General features: G+C 35.8%; 1 long non-coding RNA gene across 2 annotated transcripts in view; it reads right to left on the reverse strand.

Moving 5' to 3' along the window:
- The window catches only part of LOC122218957, an 83,198-nt gene extending 62,803 nt beyond the window's left edge, over nucleotides 1-20,395 (reverse strand). For both annotated transcript variants that reach the window (XR_006202195.1, XR_006202194.1), the window contains exons 1-2: nucleotides 20,138-20,395; nucleotides 18,801-18,934 (exon numbers count right to left, since the gene is read on the reverse strand). This is a non-coding gene — a long non-coding RNA (uncharacterized LOC122218957). The remainder of the gene's footprint in view (nucleotides 1-18,800; nucleotides 18,935-20,137) is intronic.
- Nucleotides 20,396-22,725: the final 2,330 nt, after the last annotated feature.

Raw genomic sequence — 22,725 nt, forward strand, 5'->3', positions numbered from 1 at the left:
CAGAGTTCAATATTCACCTCTTAGAATTTCCATAACCCCCATTCCTAACTATGAGCTATCTATGTATTTTTGTGTCCTCCAGGCACAGTGAAAATACCACCTCACTGATTTCATTTCGTTTAGATAATATTTTCAACAAGGCAAGGACTCATTATGCTCTACTGTTTAAACATGTACACAAACACCCCCCAAACAATTAGACTGTTATGCCTTTGAACGTAAGGGTTCTGCTTTATTCCCTTGTGTCCCAGCACCTACCACTAGGCACATACCAAATGATTAACGTAAATGTGCTGCCTACATAAAAATAAAGTATTTGATATGGAGTTTCATTAAGGTAGAACACGAATTGAACATGAGCAAAACAATAAAACACGTTTAATGTGCTTGTGTTCACTGGTGCCAAGCACTTTACCCACTTTACCTTTAACCCTTAGAATTGCCCTGTCAGGCATCATCATCCACATTTCACAGAGAGGACATTTCTAGGAAGTAAATTGTCCGCCATGATAACAGCAAGTAAGTAACCCATGGCCCAGCTCTCAGCCCCGGTCTGTTGACAGCACAGCCCGGTGCTCTTTCCCTTCCAGGACATTTTCTCTCCTTCCTCACTGCTCTAACCACACACCATCCAACTTACATATGACTTTATGAACACTATTATGAAAAAGCGTGGAGAAAAATATGTTTCTGCTTCACGGCTGGCTAATATCTTCCAATGAGATCTCCAACTTAGTAATCACTTTGTCTGGTGGGTGAGTTGCTTTGTTTTGGTTTACCAAAATATTTTTCTGTCAGAGGGAAAGGCTGTCTGAGAAAATATACATACATCAGTACAAAGGAATCAAAAGGATTATTAAGTGTTCTAGGTAACCTGTAAGCTAGCCACGGAAATAATGGAGGGATGAGGTAGACTGGGAGAAAGATAGGGGACCCATTGTGGTCGTCCAATTACATTAAGTCTTCAAAACTCAAGCTCTTGAGTCAGAGACCTAATCATTGGAGGTCAGTGGACAAAGAAGTTGCCTGTGTCCTAAAGCAAGGCCCTTTTGTAGACTGGGCTCCTTAATCAGATTGGTGTGCTGGTTAAGGAATCCATGGAGTGACCAAACCCCCTGATTATAGCTTGCTGACACAGGGCCCCACCTGACCCACAATTCAATTACTTATGTTGGGAGAAATTGAAGAATCAGATTAAGTTTCCAGGATCAGTCAGCAAGCAGAATATGAAAAACAGCAGCCTGGGTTTGACCAGGATTCAATTTTTTTATGGAATGTTTTTATAATCCTTGCCATCAGAAGTGGGGTCTGATCCTTATTGGTTGTACATTCTCCTAAAAATTGTCACTTTGACTCACTCTCTCTAAAGATTGTCATTTACTCAACTAGGGATTGTCATTTACTCAAGTTCTTCTTCATTCATGGCTTGGCAACAGGTGGTTAACATCAGAACCTAACGTTTGCCTTCTTAAAATCAGTACTTGCAAAACATAAACATTCTTGCTACTTGATCTTCTTTCTTCAGCTTCCAAGAGATGATCATAAATAAAATATGACTAATCCTCAACAATTCACTAAGCTTCAGTTTTGTATTTATAGCTACTATGCATACACATGCATAACAAATGTCATATCCGCATTTGTCATAAATATGTAATTAAAACGTTCCCAAGGATTGTGCAAACTGTTCTATATAAATTATCACAACAAACCTAGGAGGTAGTAATGGAAAAAACTGTGGCTCAGAGGGGCAAACGTGCCCAAAGTTGTGTGGCTGTTTAAACAAACTTTATAAATATACATAACTAAAGAGATGACTCTAAGTCCATTGAGACAAACTAATCACATCTTCTGAAGTAGCAAAGCCTTATGATGTAAATCACTCTTTTGGTTCTTATCATAAACTGACCTATATTGTCATAGTTCGTGTCCAGTCTTATCTTCAAAGGTCAGCTCTTTAAAGCTGGAGAATCTGATGAAAGCAATGAACACTTTCCCCAGAAAAATCCATACATCCACCATGGTTGTTCCATAATTTCAGAGAGAAGGCCTTCTGTAGCCTGTCTCTGGGCTTGAAGTTCCATGTACTCCACAGAGCCATGAGCCCCAGGTGCAGAACACTTCACATGCTCTCTTACCCTCCTTCCTGTCTTCCACAGACCTTGTACTCTTCTGTTTCTCAAGAAATATGCTGACTTCAAAAGAGAAAGACCCTTGCTGTGAACTTTGCAGTCCAGGAGCCTATAAATGTGGTTTACCAGAGAACTTGTTTTTCTTTTTTATTATCATACCCTTGAACACATAAAACCCAGGAAAATAACTGCAGCTTGTGCTGAGCCTTGACTTTGGCGAGCACTATGGGAACAGACACTTCCATATTGGACTGTTTTTGTCTTGCATCAAAAGCTCCAATGGCTGTTGAAGACCTGGATTTGTCTATACCAACTGGCTCATGTTGGAGATATTTAGGGAGGTGTCAAAGTGGACATTATCACTCTTTGGAAAGAAAAGATTCTTCTTTCTTGAAAACTCTTATCATGTAAAAATAACCTGGCAGACCAAAAATTGAGACTATTTAATATATGCTTCTAATATATGCTTCTTTGGTAAAAGCTAAAATTCAATTGAAAGATCTTCGTATGAAATTCACATATTATTATTTTACTTTGCTTCCTTCTAAAAGCATTTTAAAGTCTAAACACTCTTTTATTGTGGGATCTGTAGCAGAAATACCCTTAAATCCAGTCCTCTGCTCCATCTTTTTTGACTAATTCTGAACTTTATAGTCTTTTGCCTAGGTTCTTAGAACAGCTTTTTGGCTCAGAACCCCTTGACCAAGCTGGTAATGTTGGGTGACTCTAGCTATTTTCCTAATAATTAAGTCTAATCATGTCATTCACTTGCTTAAAAACCTCTCTTGGCTCCTATTGCTTATAGAATTAGAGTCAAATTTCTTATTTTAGCTCTGAAGTCCCTTCTACCACAGTCCTGGCCTAGTGTTCCTTTGCCAACTCCATGTAAACTCTTGTCCACTTCCTCCAAGCCATTAACATGCCTCTAAAGTCATTTTACTAAAGTCATCACCATTTGCTAAGCACAATAGACCTACCATAATAATAAGCATACTATCTCTTCTGGAAGGTCCTTTCTTATATTCACCTATTCTTACAAATACCCCTCATCTTTTAAGACTCAATTCAAATGTTGTCTCTTCCAAGCAGACTTGAAACATTTCATGTGGTTATTTATCCTTTTAACTTCAGTTCCATTTTCTTTGTAACTGTTAAAGTTGATTCCATTGGAAGTTTCATGTGTGATGGCTGTCTTTTCAAAGACTACAAGGCCCTAAAAAATAAAAACAAATGTTTTTGTCTCTATATACCCAGCACCGGACCAATGATTGGTGTAGACCATTAGCTCAGAAATTGTTTGAATAATCAATGAATAATATATAGGAGTGGAGGTGAGCACAAATTTTTGCTCTGTTGCTAACCAATGTATAAAATGGAAGTAAATAAATTTGAGTAGAGAGTGTCATACATTTATAACTTATATTTTATTGAATTAAATTAACATGCAATATTACAACAGTTTCATGTATACAGCATAGTGATTTAACATTTTTTACATTATGAAAGAATCACCTCAATAGCTCTGTCACTACACAAAATTATGCAAATATTGACTTTATTCCCTATGCTGTATATTATATCTCTGTGACTTATTTATTTTATAACTGGAAATTTATATCTTTTAATTTCCTTCACCTATTTTACCCATCCACACCCAGCTCCCCTTTGGCAACCACTAGATTATTTTCTGTATCTGTGAGTCTGTTTCTGTTTTTTTGTGCTTTTTAAAAATTTTTTTTGTTTTTAGTTTAAATTCCACATGTAAGTAAATCACATGGTATTTATCTTTCTCTGACTTATTTCATTTTTCATAATACACCTTAGGTCCATCCATGTTGTCATGAATAGCAAGATTTCATTCTTTACTATATGAACTTCCAATTCTATGTTAAATAAAAGTGGCAATAGTGAGCATCCTTGTCTTGTTCCTAATCTTAGAGGAAAAAAACTTTCAGCTTTTTACCTTTGAGTATGACATTAGCTGTGGGTTTGTCATATATGGCCTTTACCTTGTCGAGGTGTATTCCTCTATTCACTTTTTTGAGAGTTTTTATCATAAATGGAAGTTGAATTTTGTCAAATGCATTTTCTGCCTCTATTGAGACGATCATAAGAATTTTATCTTTTGTTTTTTTATGGGGTATGTCATGTTGATTGATTTGTGATGTCAAATCATCCTTGAATCCCTGGAATGGATCCGCTTGGTCATGGTATATGATCCTTTTAATTTATTGTTAAATTTTGTTTGCTAATATTTTGTTGAGGATTTTTGCATCTATGTTCATTAGTAACCCTGGCCTGCAATTTTCTTTTTTTCTTTTTTTTCTTTTATTTTATAATATCTTTGTCTGGTCTTGGTATCAGGGTAACCCTGACCCTATAAAATAAATTCAGAAGTGTTCTTCCATTTTCAATTTTTGGAGATAATTTGAGGAGGGTAGATATTAACTCTTCTTTAAAAGTGTAGTAGAATTAACCTCTGAAGTGGACTTTGTTTATTGTGACTTTTTTGATTACTGATTCAGTTCCATTATCGCTAATTGATTTGTGGAGATTTTCTAATTCTTCATGATTTCAGTCTTGAAAGATTATATGCTTTTAGAAAATTATCCATTTCTTCTAGGTTGTCTAATTTGTTGTCATGTAATTTTTTACAGCATTCTTGTGATCCTTTATATTGCTGTGGTATTGGCTATAATTTCTCTTCTTCTGTTTTTTTATTTTATTTATTTGGGCCATCTCTCTTTTTTTCTTAATGATTCTGGCTAGAAACTTGTTGAATTTTCAAAGACAAAGAATCAGTTCTTAGCTTCATTGATCTTTTGTTTTAGTTTTTTTTTTTTTTTTCCCAGTCTGTATTTTATTTATTTCCACCCTGATCTTTTTCATTTCCTACTTTCTTACTTTGGACTTAGTTCTTTTTCTAGTTTCCTCGGGTATAAGGGTAAATTATTTATTTGAGATTTTTCTTGTTTCTTGAGGTAGACCTGTATTGTATGAACTTCCCTGTTAAGAATTCTTCTGCTGTGTCCCAAAGATTTTGGAATGTTGTGTTTCCATCTTCATTTGTCTGAAAATATTTTTTTATTTCTTCTTTGATTCTTTTATCGACCCATTGATTGTTTAGTAATATGTTCTTCTCTACACTTGTTTGTGGGGGTTTTCTTCCAGTTTTTTTCTAGTAATTGATTTTTGGTTTTATGCCATTGTGGTTGGAAAAGATATTTGATATGGTTTCAATTTCTTGAACTTCTTGAACTTGTTTTGTGGCCTGACATGTGATCTACTCTGGAGAATATTCCATGTGTATTTTTTTAAAATGTGTATTCTGCTGTTTTGGGGTGGAATTCTCTGTATATATTAAGTCCATCTGGTCTAATACGTTGGTTAAGGTCACTGTTTGCTCATTTATTTTATATTTTGATGATGTATCCATTGATGTAAGTGGGACATTTAAGTTTCCTACTGTCATTGCTATCTAATTCTCCCTTTATTTCTATTAATATTTGATTTTTATGTCTAGATGCTCTTATTTTGGGTGCATAAGTGTTGCAAAAGTGATATCTTCTTGTTGGATTGACTCCTTTATCTTATGCAATGTGCTTCTTTGTCTTTTGTTATGGTCTTTGTTTTAAAACACTCTTCTCAGGGGTATTAGAAATACCCAGCAAAAAAACAAAATAGAACCCTGGACTGAAGTAAAACTTCTTGGAATAAACATAAATTTATTAGGTCAGAAACTAAGTGAGTAAAGAAGAAGAGAAAATTCAGATACAATTGGCGGAGGGCACCAGACAGATATCAGAAAATACTGGATGCTTGGCTATATGGAGAGACCATATTTTTTAATACTCTGCATGAACAACAGATACAAAATCAGGGAGGAGTACAAAAGAAGAACCAAATTCTAGAAAAAAATCTAGCTTGACCCACTTCTATCCCCTACACAGGAATCTCTTCTTTGAAGTATAGAGGTACCCAGCTCACTCCAATATGAACAACAGAAAAGAATTAAATATTATTTAATTTAATATTAAATTAAATATTACTATATTAAATATTAAATATTAATTTAATATTAAATAAATGTGTAGACTAAATAACCTTAAAGAAATAAATACATATATAGTGAAAGATGAGAACAGAAAGACCACATAAAAGAATTAGAAATAAAAGTAATAGGTTTAGAAATGAAGACTCAATGGAAACTAATATAAAAGTAGAGAGACAACTCAAGAAGCAATGTTAGGAAAAGAGAAAGAAAAAATAGAACTAAAAAAAGTAAACAAAGAGATTAAAAATAATTTGAGATAGACATAGGACAAAGAAGACCTAGCATGAGTATAATTGGAGGTCCTGTTGAAGAAAATCAAAACCATGGAATTAACAAATACTAAAATTACAATCCAAGAAAACTTTCTTCTTCATAAGAAATTTGAATCCATATATTGAAATGTACAATGTGTACCTGGAAATTGATGCAGGATAGTTATATCTTAATACACAATAAGAAGCTAGATATTTTTATCGAATTTGGAAAGATTACTTAATTATGGTAACCATAGATGATAACGTGTACACTATTTAACTTTCATTTTCTCAAAATTCCAGAAAATAGCTTGTCTATTTGAACCTAAACCCATAGGTAATACCTCTTGAATAAGTAATTACCTCTCGTCATCTATCCTGCCAAAATAGCCACATCTGTCATTGTGATAATGATGGCAAATCATGCTGGTTTGAAGATCTGTGTTGGTAGCTACCTGTATCTTTGATTCATTAAAATTGCTATCCAATAAATAATCACTTAACATTGTAAGTGATGGTAATTAATGATGGGGGAGGGAGGGAAGATAACCAAAGTTTTGTCATAGAAAATGTTGAAAGCCACTCACCTTGTCCTGTTCTTTCAGTGTATAAACAAGGAAATGAAATTTAAAGATAAGTAATTTGCCCAAGATAAAACAGCCAGACCGTACCAGGCTTCAAATAAAAAGTTTAGTCTTTTAATTTTCAGGTCATGTTTTGTGCTACTAGGATCATGCATAACATTAAACTTATTCGTTTTATTTAAGAGTAAATATCACAGTGTGGGAAATTAAAAAATCATAATTCTTTTTGGAATATGATCTTCACAACCGTTATGTATAAATAATAGAGCCCTCTGAATCAAAAGATAATTTTAAAGATAATAATAGTGTAGTAAAGAATACTATAATGTTATGGGTTTATCAAAATCTACATGTTGTCACAGCTTCCTGGGCCCACAGCTACCTTATAGTTAAGTATGGCCAAGTGCCTGATTTCGAGCCAATGCAATGTGACAGAAATGATCTGTACTGCTTCCAAGCTGGGCTATAAAAACCTCCCATAAGCTGCGCTCTAAGAAGGAAGAAAACGTTCTAGGAGCAGATGAGACCAAACTTTGCTTGTTTTTTTTTTTAATGTTTTATTAATTTTTGTGAGAGAGAGTGCAAGCTGGGGAGGGGCAGAGAGAGAGGGAGACACAGAATCTGAAGCAGGCTCCAGGCTCAAACCCACAAACTGTGAGATCATGACCTGAGCCGAAGTCAGATGCTTAACCTACTAAGCCACCCAAGCACCCCAAACTTTGCTTGTTTTTGATTCTTAGTATCAATAAAGATGAGAGAGAAAAAAATAAAACAATTAAACCTCCCATAAACAAATCTGCATTCTCCCTTCCATATCTGCTGGCTAAGTGTCAGTGCCTTGAAAAGTATATATTTAAAACAACAGAGTATTGCTACTTTGGACTGCTAGATGAATTTATAAAGCAGAACCCACAGCCCCTCCAACTATTGGATTTTACATGAGCCAAAACCAAACATCTTGTTGGATTAAGTCATTTATATTTCAAGGTTTACCTGCTACTATAATTAGTGTTATCTTACACAGAAATTTCAGTCAGAGTGGGTAGTAACAAAAAATATAAAATCTGTGTTACTGGCAGAAGAAAACTAGGAAACTAATATCAGAAGCTAGGCAAGTGAATTATCAAGTTAGGCAGTGGGAAAATATTCAGTTACAATGATGCTGATGATATTTGGAGAGGCAAACCACACACCTTCCTAGCCTGTGGCTCCAGCAGAAGAGATTGGAAAACAGAATTACATTAGCATGCATTAGATTTAGTAACTTTATGTGGCAAGCTATTAGAAGAAGAAATGACCACAGAAAACACTTGCAACTAATTTGGCCATCTAATAAAGAATTGGCAGTCTTTGCATATTAAAAGATTAAAGTAGGAGTGCCTGGCTGACTCAGTTAGTAGATCATCCTTAGGGTTCAGAGTTCAAGTCCTACGTTGGGCATAGAGTTGACTTAAAAATAAATAAAAATAAACAAGAGATTAAAGAAAAGCATTAAATATTTTACAAATATATATAAATCTATAAATATATAAAACTATATAGAGAAATATTTTATAAATATATATATATATGTATATAGTATGAGTGTGTGTGTATGTATGTATATATATAGAGAGAGAGAGTAGAAAGGAAGCCTCCAAAAATTTAAATCTTTGAAAATTTGGGCATGCTTATCTCAAAGATTAGATTCCAAAGATTAGAGAATAAGATTTTTTTTAATTGAATCATTAAGGATCTAATAATATAATTATGTGATAAAGTTTAGATTGAGCCGGGCCCTCAACCCAAGGCTGATGTCCCTAAGGTAAATGTCATTGACTAGAGAAAAAAAAATTGTGATGAAAAAGAAAATAAATTAATTGGATTTAAGAATTATGTCTAACAAAGAATTGTAGCTGTGAGTACCAGCATATTGAACTAACTACAAGCAAAGAGAGGAAAGTCTTAGTAACTTTAAAGGAAGTTATATTGCCAAAACAGCTGTGAGTTAAAACTTAAAAGTCTTTGGCTGATTAGTTTTCTATTCATTTGTTTATTAGTTTATTGATGTGGTTTTTTGAAAAAATACCCTGAAATCCTTTGAAATTTGAGAGTTAATGTTTATTTAGACATATCACCTATATGACAAATTCTTGATGTAAATGATTTTGAATTTCCTATTGGCCAAAATATGTAAATATGTATCACATATTTTTTACTGTAAATCCATATAAATGATGTCTATTTGTGAATTTGTATCTTTAAATCTTTTTTCCTTTGCCCCCACCTGAAAAGCAGAAACATTGCTAGACATAAAAATATTCATGATGGGAATGTTATTATTATTATTGGATTTGTTTTCTTCTCTTAGTGACGTTTGGAGTTTAAGCCTAGACATAGGATCCTTTCCTTCTCTGAATGATTATGTCTGATGAAATAGCAAAAACAGAAAATATACTTTCTTTTTAAAGCCCTTGGCAGAGAATTAAAACAACTCTTAAGCCACCCAACTCATACAGACAGGAAGTATGCAGCAAAAAACTCTGGAGCCCTCAACTCCCACTACAAATGTGGCCATGTCACGTCATGGACCAGCGAGAAGCCCCAGATGGCAGCACCAGAGACCACAGAGGACAAGGAAGTTCCTCTCCGAAAGCAAAATTGAGTTCTAAGCAAGGAATGTCACTCACAGCCAGGACTTCATAACAGCTGTCCAAAAGGATTTCATCATTACCGTGGACGGCAATTACTACGTATAATGCAATTTTCTGTTTTCTGAATGGGCTATTTATTACAGTCATCCTGTCTCTATTCCACCGTGCACATTGGCTAAAGTGGAGGAGACAGAACCTTGCAACTAATTTAGCCATCTAATAAATCATTCGCAATCTTTGTAGATTAAATGATTCAAGCAAAACATGAAATATATATATATATATATATATATATATATATATATATATATATAGTTAATGTCTAAACGATATCTAATTCAGGAATTTCCAAGTCTTAAGATCTATAATATTTTCACATCCTCCTTAGTGAAAGGCTTTATAATCAAGGTCTTCATTAAACGACTTTAGGCTACTTTCTTTGTCTCTGCCTATAACCTCTTTACCTACCAATGATATTTGTCCAAAGACTTCCTAATGTCCTTCCAGGTCCCACAATTCAGTATAAATAAAAGGAAGCCTGTAGCTGAAGAAATAGTCCACTGTGTTAGTTTATGTCAGCCCCTGCCCCTGCCTCTACCCCCTTACCCCCTCCAAGCAGACCCTGAGATAAAGATTTGAGTCCTCAGAGTTTATTTGGAAGGTGAACCCAGGAGATACTATGAGAGAAAGGGGAAGTGAGAAAAGGAAGGGAAGGAAGATGATAAAAGGTGCTTTATGAAGTAATTTGCCCTTGAATGGCTACAGTCTTATGGCCTTAGGAAACTGTAAGAGATCCTCTGGAATGTGCACCTCACTGCTGTCCCATCCATGGATGAGAGAATTCCTCTGGGTCTCACTGAGGACGCTCCTTCATGGCAGCATCTTCCCAGTACTCTGAGGCTGTTGCATGCCCAGGCAGAGCAGACTCCATGGGCCAGAGAACGCCCTCAGGCAAAGGGAAACAGTTGCCAGCAACTGGAAGTCAAACCAAATTAATACATAACTGGTGAGGGGCAAGGTGATGGTAATCTCATCTATACTAAGGAAAAGTTATTATGTTATGAGTTGTTTTGGAAGCTGGATATTGAGTCTATTTTGGATATACAGCATGATGCTACTTTGCTAATATTTTGGTAGAAAGAAACTATTCTTCATTTTATCTGAATCGTGAAAGGCAAAGTCTTCTGGGAATAAGTCCTAGATAGAAGGCTAACTGATAATATTTTCTGAATACCACCAGGAATGCTGATAGGAAAGTAGTTTCAGATACTTTAAGCTTAGCTGCTTCTAACTTACTCTGTGTGTTCTTTCCCTGTCAAATCCCATAGTGAATAGAGCAAACATTGAACATTCAGCCTGAGTGAGAAGACTTTGGGATTGCAAGCCACCAAGTTGGGGGAGTTCTTGCCCCTGCAGCTTAACTGTAACAGATATCTTCCATTTACCCCTTCAGTTAAATTCTCCACCCTCCTCTGCTGCAGAAAGCCAGCCTGTAAAGTGTATACCAACGAGCTGTCTTGCCCTCTGGCTTCTGCGTGAGTTCAACCACTAGAGACCTGGCAGGAGATTAGAGGGAGAGAAGAGAGTGGGAACAGAGTATTCATAATCCCTTAACTCCCTCTCTGTGGGTCACTGTGAGTTGCTGGTTCCTCCCCATAAAGATCATGGCTCTTCACAAGGTGGTCCCTCCACAAGACTCTCCTTCCAGGTAATTTACCTCTTCAGATCTATAGGTGGAAATTGGCTCTGAGTGACTAGTGTTGGGGTACTTCTCCTTGATGGTTCTCCTATATCCCACCTACATTTTCACAAATGGCCCCTTTATTAAATACTCCTTGAAATATTCTTTGGAATGAATCATCTATTTCCTGCTGGGACATCAACTGATACATTATTCTAACCTATACCATCTGGTTTTGTTTTTCTGTAATAAAACATCACATCATGATGGCATTCTTCCTGAACCACTGTGGTTTCCACTACATTCAACCTTGCCAAAATCAAGGAAGAGACTGGGAGATCTAAATTCCACTGTCATCTCAACATTATTTATGCAATAGAACTCTTTCCACAGACAATGATGTCTTTATATCTGAGAGAGCAAGTGTTCCATCCAAATTGCATATCTATTGCTCCATTGACCAACCCCAACCTATTTTTTAAATGCAGTACTGATTCTTTAGTACTTTAGGGAAGGTTTCTAATGTAAGATCTTTGATATTATTTCTTCTTCCCCATGTTACTCCCTCAACTCTACCCCAGGTTGAGTCTGTTTTTGTTTTACGTGTGGAAAGGACAATTTTCATAAAAGTCATATTTGTTGAGAATTGATTAGTAATTCCAAATACTGGATCTTAGTAGGAGGTAAGGACTGACATGCTTCAAGTGTTATAAATCAATTCATTAAGTCAAGGTAAGAATTGAACAGATTATTTAACTACTTGGAACCAGGGAAGACTTGTTTTATCCCACACTTAAGTGTTCAACAACATCACCTAAGGAAAATTATAAAAGGATCTCAAATATATGCATTACAATTTCAAAAAGAAACAGAAACTAGTAAATTAGAGATTATCATCTATGGAATATGTTCAAACACACTGTTTAACAAGCCTATATTTAAAATTATTATAAGTGAAAGTAATTTTGCCATTACAGGTAATTTATGTTGTATGTAAATTAGACTTACCGAATCATCTTATAGAATTCTAGTCCAAGTGTGTTAAAGACAAATGGACATTTTTTTTTCTCCTACTGAAAATTACCATTTGTTTTTCCCTCCTGAGCATTGCTTCTTTACCCTTGAATGCCACTATTTACATAGTGTTTCACTATTTAAAATCCTTTTCACATACAATGCTGGTTCATCTAACAGTCCTTTGAGCATCTAATGGCAATAATGAGCACTCTCTCTAGAGTTCTGTCCATGGGCCTATACACATATACTACTGCATCGCAATTATGGAAGGTTCATTGATTTCCTAAAATCCATGCAATGGTGAATAACTCCTGTAATTTATAAGTTAATCCTCACAACACTTCTATGAGATAGGTTTTGTTATTCCCATTTTTCAACTGAAAAGATTAAGCCACAAAGAAGTTAAATGATTTGCCCAAGCGAGGCAGAAGAATTTGGTGTTAAACTCAAACCCAGCACTATATCAAATGTGCTCCACTTTGTCCCATGAGGCCCTCCTACTTCGGTTAGTGTGGGTCATCACCTATATTCCACTATAAAGCATTTTATGTCAATAAGGTAGAATCAATATTTATTGAATGAGAATTCCAGGATATCTAAAGTTTTCTGAATAAGTTACGAGCTAATAATCTCATCCGATCTTCAAATGATAGCTCCATTTTGATTTTAGATTCAATTGAATTTCTGGTCTATAAAGCATTTTCAGTTTATCTTACGGTGTTATAGAAAGTTAAAAGGCAATATGTATGCCCCAAATATAGATTTGGCTCATTATTTCAACAGTGTTTCCTCTCCTCTGTTTGCATTCATGCCCAACCTACCACCTTGGACTCTGGACCCACTGCCTTGACCTACTGATATCCAAGTGTTGGTGTGGGGAAAAGAATGACGAAGATACTTGAGTACACATAAGAAGACCTGATTCTAATGCATTTTGCCACTTAGCAGGTGAATTACCTTAAGTAAACCACTTATTTTCTCTGAGTAATAATTTCCTTACCTGAAAATGAGGATGATATTGTCCACATCTATGTCTCAGGGCATAGAAAGTATCCAACAAGATATACTGCCTGAGAAAGCGCTTCAGAAATGTTTAAAGCAGCATACACTTAGGTTGCTGTTATTAGAGTCAGCAAAGATGCCTCCATCAGCAAAACCAGTGTTAAATTTTTTAAAAGTAAGAATAGTGAGATTGTTCATCCATTAAATTACTCACTGCAAATGTCCAGCCATCACTATTACGTTCTACATGTTGATGCTGCTTTATTATAAGAAACTGACTACATTGAGCTCACTCATCCAGCCAACTTTGCAGAAAAGCTTGTGTCCTGGTTCCCAAATTGAACATAAACCAACACATGAGTCACTTAACAAACTCAGTGACCTTGCATGATGCAGGGATTTATCTAGTGAAATTGTATGGTAGATTTACTGTCTGGTATTAAATTACTATTTCATTATAAATAGCACCAACCTAATTGTCTTTAAAAAGTAATCTTCAGTAACATCTTTAAATAAAGAGGTATCAATTACTTCTCAATATATGTGGGATTTTTAAAGATATTGTTGCATAACCTGTTTGGTAGATTTCTCGGAATTTTTTAATGCAGTAAAGGCTTATTTTACAAACTTTCTTGCGTCCTAATGGTTGAGTGAACAACACTGCAGTATGTCTTTCAACACATGGATTAAGCCCTTCTGTAAATGAAGCCAGTAGAATTATATCACTTGAGTACAAAACATGCAAGGCAAATATAAACTATGAGTAAAAATCAAAAGGAGTCAGAGAAGACCCATAAGCAACTGTTTTCCAGGATTATAAAATCCAGTTAGGGAAACTGGCTCTGAAAAAGCTGAAAAAAATAATGAAATTCCTAGTGTTTTACAGATCTTTTTAAAGAAGAAATTAAGCTCAAATGCAATTCCTTGAAAAGGCAAGTTTTATGATTACATGATGGCTAACCTATGACTCTACCACAAACAATAACTGCAGTCACTTCAGTGACTTTTTACAACATTTCATAGTCAGGTTCTCTTAGGTTGCAAATCTGTAGCAATTAAAATGTCCATGAATAAAACAACTGAGGATAGTAATCTCAGGCTTCAAACATGCATATACAAAGTTTTCTCATTTTATATTTTCTTTAGCAACTCATTACTATCATGCACCCCCAGTCAGTCTCATGGTCAAATTCAGGATTCATCAGTCAGTGCAGTGTTTTCTCCAGCTATGACTAACCTGAAGGTTTTCTGTAATCATTCATTATCCCAGGGGTGGCATGTCAGTGTCAAGGGATCTACTTAGTATCACAGCATCAGTGGGAATGGAAGGATGTCTGGCTCTCAACCACCACCTTCTCACCATGGTCAAATGTTGAGACATTCACACCTTATCTTCTTTCTCGCCATTGGTATCTAGTATTGCAATCTCCCCATTCCCACCGGGTCTTGGATCATTGCTCCATGCAAGTCACCTTGCATCCTTGAAGCCCCTGCTGAGAGGCTCCTTCATGTCTACCAGCTGTCTCTCCACTACCAGTGTGCCCCTCGAAAGAGGGAGCAGAGAGAAAGAATGTTATGTAAAATGTAATGTTGATGTATAGACTTTAGAAATGACTCCTACTCTAAAGGTGCTTGCAATCCAAAGAAAGCATTAAATTAATAGTTCTCTGTTTTTCTCAGAGTGGCCACACCAAACTTTACCCACTTGAGTATGGGCTTTGGATTCAGATGGCCGGGATCAAACCCAAGCCCTACCTGTAGAAGAGTTTCTGGTTTTACTTTGGATATCCCATCGATGCAACAAATTGAACAGTAGCCCCCTCATAAGGTTGCTCCACAGATAATAGATCTAAAAATAATTAAAACATTGTCTCTTGTCTAATAATCTCTAAAGAAGTCATCTCCAGTCTCATCATCATTATATCTCCTTCTTTCCATTCCCTCTTTCACCCACTCCCACTCATAGAAATGTGTCTGGGTTGATGGCTCCAGTGAAAAAACAGCGGAGCTAACACTGAGTTAAATAAGTGGGACACCACGTTGGTCAGGAGAAGACATTTTTACCAGATCCCACGTACTGTTTGCAATCCTGTCATGTTTGCCTATGAGTGTATAGCATTCTTTATTGCTCTGCAAAAAAATTTTCCCCAAATTCCTAAAAGATATTCTTTCAATATGAACACAGAAGGCTAACATTTGGATCCAGTCATTAAAATCTATTTAATTTTATAACCAGAAGCCGGGGTGGGATATTTGAAGGAAGAAAGGAACACATGAATTCTGTCAGCTTTCATCTGTTTCCTTTCCTAAAAGTATCCAATTGTAAATCCAAAGAACTAGTTCTTCCTAAGTCGTGGAGTGAAAAAGCTCCAAAGATTAAATCAATCCAGAATCACCTCATGGGTAACTAGCCCAGTAAGTTAATTACAGGATTCTTTGTTGCTTTTTTTTTTATTGTGGGTAAGAGTTCTTGATGCAATATTTTTGGTTAATTGAAGATTTTCTTTAAAACTATGCAAGACAGCCAGCAAATAGTGCATTTATGTATGTAATAGAAATGGTTGTAATATATCATTAAGGCACTCCAGGGCATGTTTTATTGGTTCATTAATACAGTACATGCCTTAGGTGTATTCAACCACTCGGGGCCTATATTAATGGACCAATAAAATATACCCGGGAGTGCCTTAATGCCACCCTAATATGGCTAAGCTTAAATTAATTTTTTCAGGCTTATCTTTTTAAAAATCATTTTTCCCCACTTGGGAAGATAGATTCCTTTACAGTGGGAAAAGTTCATGGTGACAGAATAAGAAGAAGTAGGATAATGAAAATCTTTTTTGTTCCATCAGTTTTCGAAAATGTTTCATCCTTTCAGATCCATTTCTAATCGTCTGCATTCTACATCCAGTGTCTTCCCACATCTTCCATGGAAATCAATAACCTTATGGCTAAGATCAGGGAAATAACAACTATTCTTGGAAGTAACAGATCAATGTGCCAACAAATGTCATGTCTAGCTATAAAAGCCAATCACCTTTCAATATTCTACCTGACCAGGACAAATGCTTACACTGATTTAAGGACCAGCTTTTCATCTACCTCCTGTCACCTTGTGTAATCAAGGAATCATGCTTCCCTACAAAAAGAAAAATATTCTTCCCAATCATCCACATTATACTTCTCTTTCAGCTTTACAAAAGTTCTTGATTTCCACTTTGGTTCACTGAGGAATCTTCTTTAAGAAGAGAAATGTGGAGAAGAAAGAAAAAGCATTGAATCCAGTTGAATGAAAATCTTGGTCTTACCATCTACTTGTTCTGATACTGATCTGGAAGCTTCTAGTTCCTTCTCAGCAAAATGTGTACAATAATGTCTATCTCATAGGAATAGCATGAATGTTGAATGAGAGAATTCATGTAAAACACTTGGTATAATGCCTGGCATGTAGGAACTACTGGATAAGTGTTAGGTTTTATTAACCTGTGAAATGCTATGGAAGAGACCAAGGTGAATGCAACAGTTGAACAGCATGAACTTCCTAAAGAAATGCTGAAAAGTTGAGCATCCTGTCTATGAAAAGCAGATCTCCCTCACTCCTTCCTGTTTTTCTTTTCCTATTACCAGTGAGATACATACCTTTAAAGGTTACTTAAAAAACAAACAGAGTGTAATCCAGGACTTATAAATGCCATAAGTAAGGCCTACTCTGTGGGGGTGGGGTAATGGAAAGTCTGTCACCATCTTCAAAGAGGTTATCTGTTACTTGGAATAACCATATAATATGGAAGAATATAAAATAACAATACAAGATTGATCAATTGTACGTGCCACCTAAGTTTTAATTCATTTTTGGACATAATGGAAGAAAGCTCTGTACACAGGATTGATCAGAAAAGGAGTCAGCGGGCCAGTAGGACCTATACAGGCCCGTTTGCTTAGTGAAGAAGGAAGTAAACATTGAAACCGGCCATGGTGAATTCAGAAGGGAGAGGTAGAAATATTCCACAGTGGGGAATGAAACAAAAACCAGCGAGTTTTTGAGGAATGACCTTTGGGGCACTAGCAGGAGATGCAGTAGGCTGGATGGTGTGGAGAACTCTGCCTTTCAGGTGATGATGGAAAACCAGTGTAGGGGTTTGGATCAGGAAATGTCCTGAAATAAAAGCAGTATTTTTTAAGTAGTCTAATTACCAGTCTGTCTGGAAAGTGGAGTAGAGAGAAATGATACCAGAGGCACCAATTGAGGGAATATTATTCTATACTATGTTTGAATTCGGAGGCACCTGTACAAGTTGCTGAAGGGAAGACTGAAGAATGTGAATGCAAAAAAAAAAAAAAAAAATGTTTGTGATGAGCATTTGATTGTGGTATGCAAGAGAGAGGAAAGGTAAAAGAACAACTGAGAGGCTGAAGAAATGGGAGCGTTAAATAACTATTTGCTCCATTCGATTTGCTTATATTCCATTTGCCTCACTTAGAAATCGTTTTCCAAGTACTTGTTCTATGAGCTTCACGTGCTCTTGAGTAAGAATAAAACAGGATGAATGGCAAAATAGAGCCAATGTCATTATTAGGAAATACAGTTAAAAAGTACAGGGGTGCCTGGGTGGCTCAGTCGGTTAAGCATCCGACTTCGGCTCAGGTCATGATCTCGTGGTTTGCGAGTTCAAGCCCCGCGTCGGGCTCTGTGCTGACAGCTCAGAGCCTGAAGCCTGTTTCAGATTCTGTGTCTCCCTCTCTCGCTGCCCCTTCCCTGCTCATGCTCTGTCTCTCTTTCTCTCTCAAAAATAAGCATTAAAAAGATTTAAAAAAAAAAAGTACGTACCCCGACAAAGGTGGGTCAGTCAAGTGCATTAATTTTATGTTTGAAGAAAACCACTTTGTCAATGATCACAGCACAAAGTATGGCAAAACTTGAACAGGTCATTGAAATGTTTCTGTCATTTCAAGTCATACCATGCTTCATGCATTTCCTTCATTTTGCCAAAATGAGTCCCTTCCTCTGTGCTCTGTCTTCTCCTTTCTGCTTACCTAAATAATATTTACTCTCGAAGGCCCACTTTATCCAAGAAACTTTCCCTAACTACTCAAACAGGGACTGAGCCCCCTCTCCCTCCTTGAAGTCCTAGAGCCCTTGCTGAATTAGCCACTTAAGTTAGCACTTAATTACGTATGTCTGCAACACACAAGTCTGTGTCACTCTCAGGGTGATGGTGCTATAAAATACTGTATCCCCACTTATTAATTCAAGTAAAATACTAATTTCTTAGTTCAAAGTTACATGTCATTATAAGCATTAACTGTAACTGTCATGGAAATAGGAAATGTGTCATTTATTTTTATATTTTTGCCAAAATTACATGAAAGAAACTTTTCATAAATACCTTATGGCTTATTGGGACGTTTACACAATTATTTGAACAGTTAAGAAAATACATACCTTTTTGTTCAAATATCTGCCCCAACTCAAAGATGACAAGGCCAGGGGGGTCTCATTGACAGTTTACAGGGGCGTGTGTTCCAGACAGCCATAGTGAGGTGAGCCGGGCATGAGGGTAACGAAGGTCTGCCCATCTGAGGTTGTACAGAGTAAGAAAACCCAGAACGTTAGGAGAAGCCAAAATCCATTAAGGAAAGCAATGAGTAAAAGCCAGAGAGAACAAAATCTGAATGTGGAAGCCAAAGAGCCGGAGGCAGATCAAAGCTGGGGTGTATTGCCAAGAGTGAGAGCTGGAATTAGTGAGAAACCCAGTGATAGCGTATCAGCTCTGGTGTTGAAAATTTCAAGCAATTGCTTAAAAATAGCTTGGAGCATCTGAGGTAGACTTAATCATACTGAGTAAAGGATACTTTTCTAATATTTCTTGACACTTTCGAAATCTGTTTTTGAATGTGTTTGTATTTGGGGGGACCCAGCCTCATGGGTTAATCATGAATTTCAATAATTTGCCCCAAATTCAAATTTTTGAAATGCAGAGTTTCTATGTGTCCTATGTATAAGTTAAAGTTTTTCACTACCTGTACAAATGTAAAAAAACGACATGTCACCTACAGACGTTGAAGCTGACAACATATTTTAGTAATCGGCTCACGCGATTCATTCTTAACTGAAACCTATCAGATTGGAAGACAGGAATTTTATAGATTTCCAGGCACATGGCTCAGATTTAATTATCAACTAAGAATCTCCAAGTAAATTCCAGTTTTGCAAATAGCTATTTAAGACTATCTCATAGAACCTGAAAATTTCCCCCAGTCATCTCTATAACTTAGGCTCAAAAAGTAGATTTGTCACAGATGGTCTTTTACACTACCATGGAAATAATTGTTCCAATCTTTCTGGAAGGCAATTTGGCAGTTCATATTAAAAGCTTGCAAATGTCCTTATCCTTTGACAGCGAAATCCTGTTGTGCTGTTTGTGAATTTTTCCCAAAGAAACAGTTACGAATGTGTACAAATATGTCTCCACAATGATATTCATTGCATCAGTGTTAATAATAGCTAAAACAACCAAAAATTCAAAGGTATAAAATAGGAGTGTGGTGAAGTAAACTATGAAAAATCCGTACAATGAAACTAATTAGCAGAAACAAAATTGTTGTGGAAGAACATTTAATGAATACAGATGCAAGTTACAAACAGCGTATAATGTCTGATCCTCTAAGAATTAATGAAAGAGAAAGAACAAGTTGGCTCAAACTATTAATATTTTTTCTCTCTCACTGTTTTTAGAAAAGTTGAGTTCCTTCAAAGGTGCCACATGATCTGGTTCTGACCTGCTGTTCCAGCTTTGTCTCTGCCACCTTCCTTTCTGCTCACCACTCCCCAGGCATTTGGGCCTCTGGGAACTTGCCAATGGCCTTCCGTCCTCAGGGCCTGGCCACTCACAGTTCCTTCCATCTAGAATGTTCTTCTCCCATTCACCACTCCTACCCTCTTACCCAGGCTCTGCTCAAACTTCAGACTGAAACACATTGTCACAATATTCACCCCTTCCCCTAGTCTACAATAGGTCCCCATGTCATGCATCCTAAGAGAACCTTGGACTCTGTTTTCATAGCATTGGAGTCTGTTGCAATCATAGAGTCCTTTTGTGACTCTCTGTTTAATATCTGTTATCTCTGATATTCTATAAACTCCATAAAGGCACAAAATATGTATTGTACGTATTAGGTACTCAAATTGTTACAGAGCATAGGATAAATGGATAAAATTATGGGTATTATTTATTTTCCTCTCTTGTCATTATAAGTTTTTGTAGCAAGCGTGCATAATTTCTATAAAAAAAAACAAAAAATCTAATTATAAAAAAAGTTGATATGAAATATTCTAAAATTAAAGAAAATTAAGTTTGGGAATGTACTCGAATTATTCAGGTTATATCAACACCCCAATTTGCTTGCTAATATAAACTAGACCGTGACTTTGAAATCAGGGTTTTACATGTTGAAACCTCGTCACACATTTTAAACCTTGAATTTGACTTCATATTTTTTATTGTTGCTTGTTGAAAGGATTTATTTTTTGTTTTGTTTTGTTTTATTAATTTATTTTCAAGTTAGTTAACATACAATGTAGTCTTGGCTTCAGGAATACAACCCAGTGATTCATCTCCTACATAAGACCCCAGCACACATCCCCCCAAAAATGCCCTTCTTAATGCCTGTCACCCGTTTAGCCCATCCCCCTAGCCACCTCCCTTCCAGCAACCCTCAGTTTGTTCTCGGTATTTAAGTCTTGTATGGTTTGCCTCCCTCTCTGTTTTTATCTTATTTTTCCTTCCCTTCCCCCATGTTCATCTGTTGAGTTTCTCAAATTTTTTTCACGGCAATCATTAGAAACTCCTCAGAGTAAGAATCTACATACCACGCAGGAAGTCTCTGTGTGGATGGTGAAAGGAATTTTGCCTTAAGTTAACAAGCTACTTCTCAGATAATAAGTACTAAAATAGGAATTTCATGGGTCAGATAAAAAGAAGAGATAGCTCTTAAATTGCGGAATGGTTCAATGGTATGTGTGAACTGATAATATCTTGCCCTACTCTTTCCTTTTAGCCTTGACCTATGCAACAAAGAATTTGGTCTCCACCATTCCGCCAATTTGAACATGAATTGCCAACCTAGTACATGATCCAGTCTTAGTTCATGATTCTTTTTTGATGAGAACAGATCCGTATGTTTGTACTTGTTTTAGGCTAGTTTTTTTTCTCCTTAAGTTGCTTCTCTGTTTTTAAGCACATAAAATGTATTTCAACACTTAACAACACAAGAAGTATAATCAAGGGCTACAAAATGTTCCAGCGAAGGTTCTCTTTTGAAGTGATAACCAAGCATTGCTACACAGGCTGACTACACGGTAGCTTAATGGTACGTTATAAAAACCCTTTTCAACATTAAACAGGAAAGTAAACCTGCCAAATTTACTTTAAAATGCAAAATTAATTTCCTGCCACCATCTCATTGCCAAAATGATTTCTTGCAATGCTGAAAGTTTGTAAGCTAAATCTCTTCCTAAAAATTGAAAGTTGAGTGCTATGTTCCTAATTAAGACTCAAGTTATTATTTTTACAGGAGAAAAAGTAATAACAAATATAGTCCCTCCTCTTCAGGTGATCTGAATTGTTTAATATGTATGTAAGATTCTTGATAATATTTTTAAGTTCATTATTATTAACCTTGACAAAAATACTGTTCTGTAGTCAACGACAATTTTACTAAAATCACATGTAACTGCAATATTATAAATGCCTCATCTTGGCTTTCTTACAATCTATCCAAATTCAGTGTTTCTGGTGTAGCCACTTGAGTTCACATTAGATTTATCTCACCCTATAAAAGCACAATTCATTAAACAGACTAGTCTATTTAAACTAAGGCAATTTTATCACAGTCAATTCAATTATTTAACACTGCTTTTTTAACTCACTACTTAAAGCTTTCTTTTGACAAGTATTCCTTTAAATAAATGAGTTGTAATTTAAAGAATGAAAAAAGATTAAGTTCCTTTACAATATATGCAATTAGCCTATAGGGAGATGTTTTTCTGACATAAAACGAAGTTTTCTTTGAAAGTTAGACTGAATTTCAAGTAACAAGAGCCACCAAGTTTATTTTTCAACAGAAATAAACAAAAAGGCGCTTCCTCTGTATAGTTAACTTTCTTTTTTCATGTTGCTTGAATTTCATTTAAGGAAGTAACTTCTTGGCCAAGCCTACATAATTAAAGAATCAGATTGATCATCTGAATAATTTATTCCAAAGATAATATAACCTGGACTATGTAGAATTGGCTTCCTCATCCTACTAAATGATAATCTGGTAAGTGACTTTATAAAGTCATAATAAATGCCAAAATGAAAGTTTAA

The sequence above is a fragment of the Panthera leo genome, chromosome B2 (assembly GCF_018350215.1).
Source record: "Panthera leo isolate Ple1 chromosome B2, P.leo_Ple1_pat1.1, whole genome shotgun sequence".
Taxonomy (NCBI): Eukaryota; Metazoa; Chordata; class Mammalia; order Carnivora; family Felidae; genus Panthera; species Panthera leo.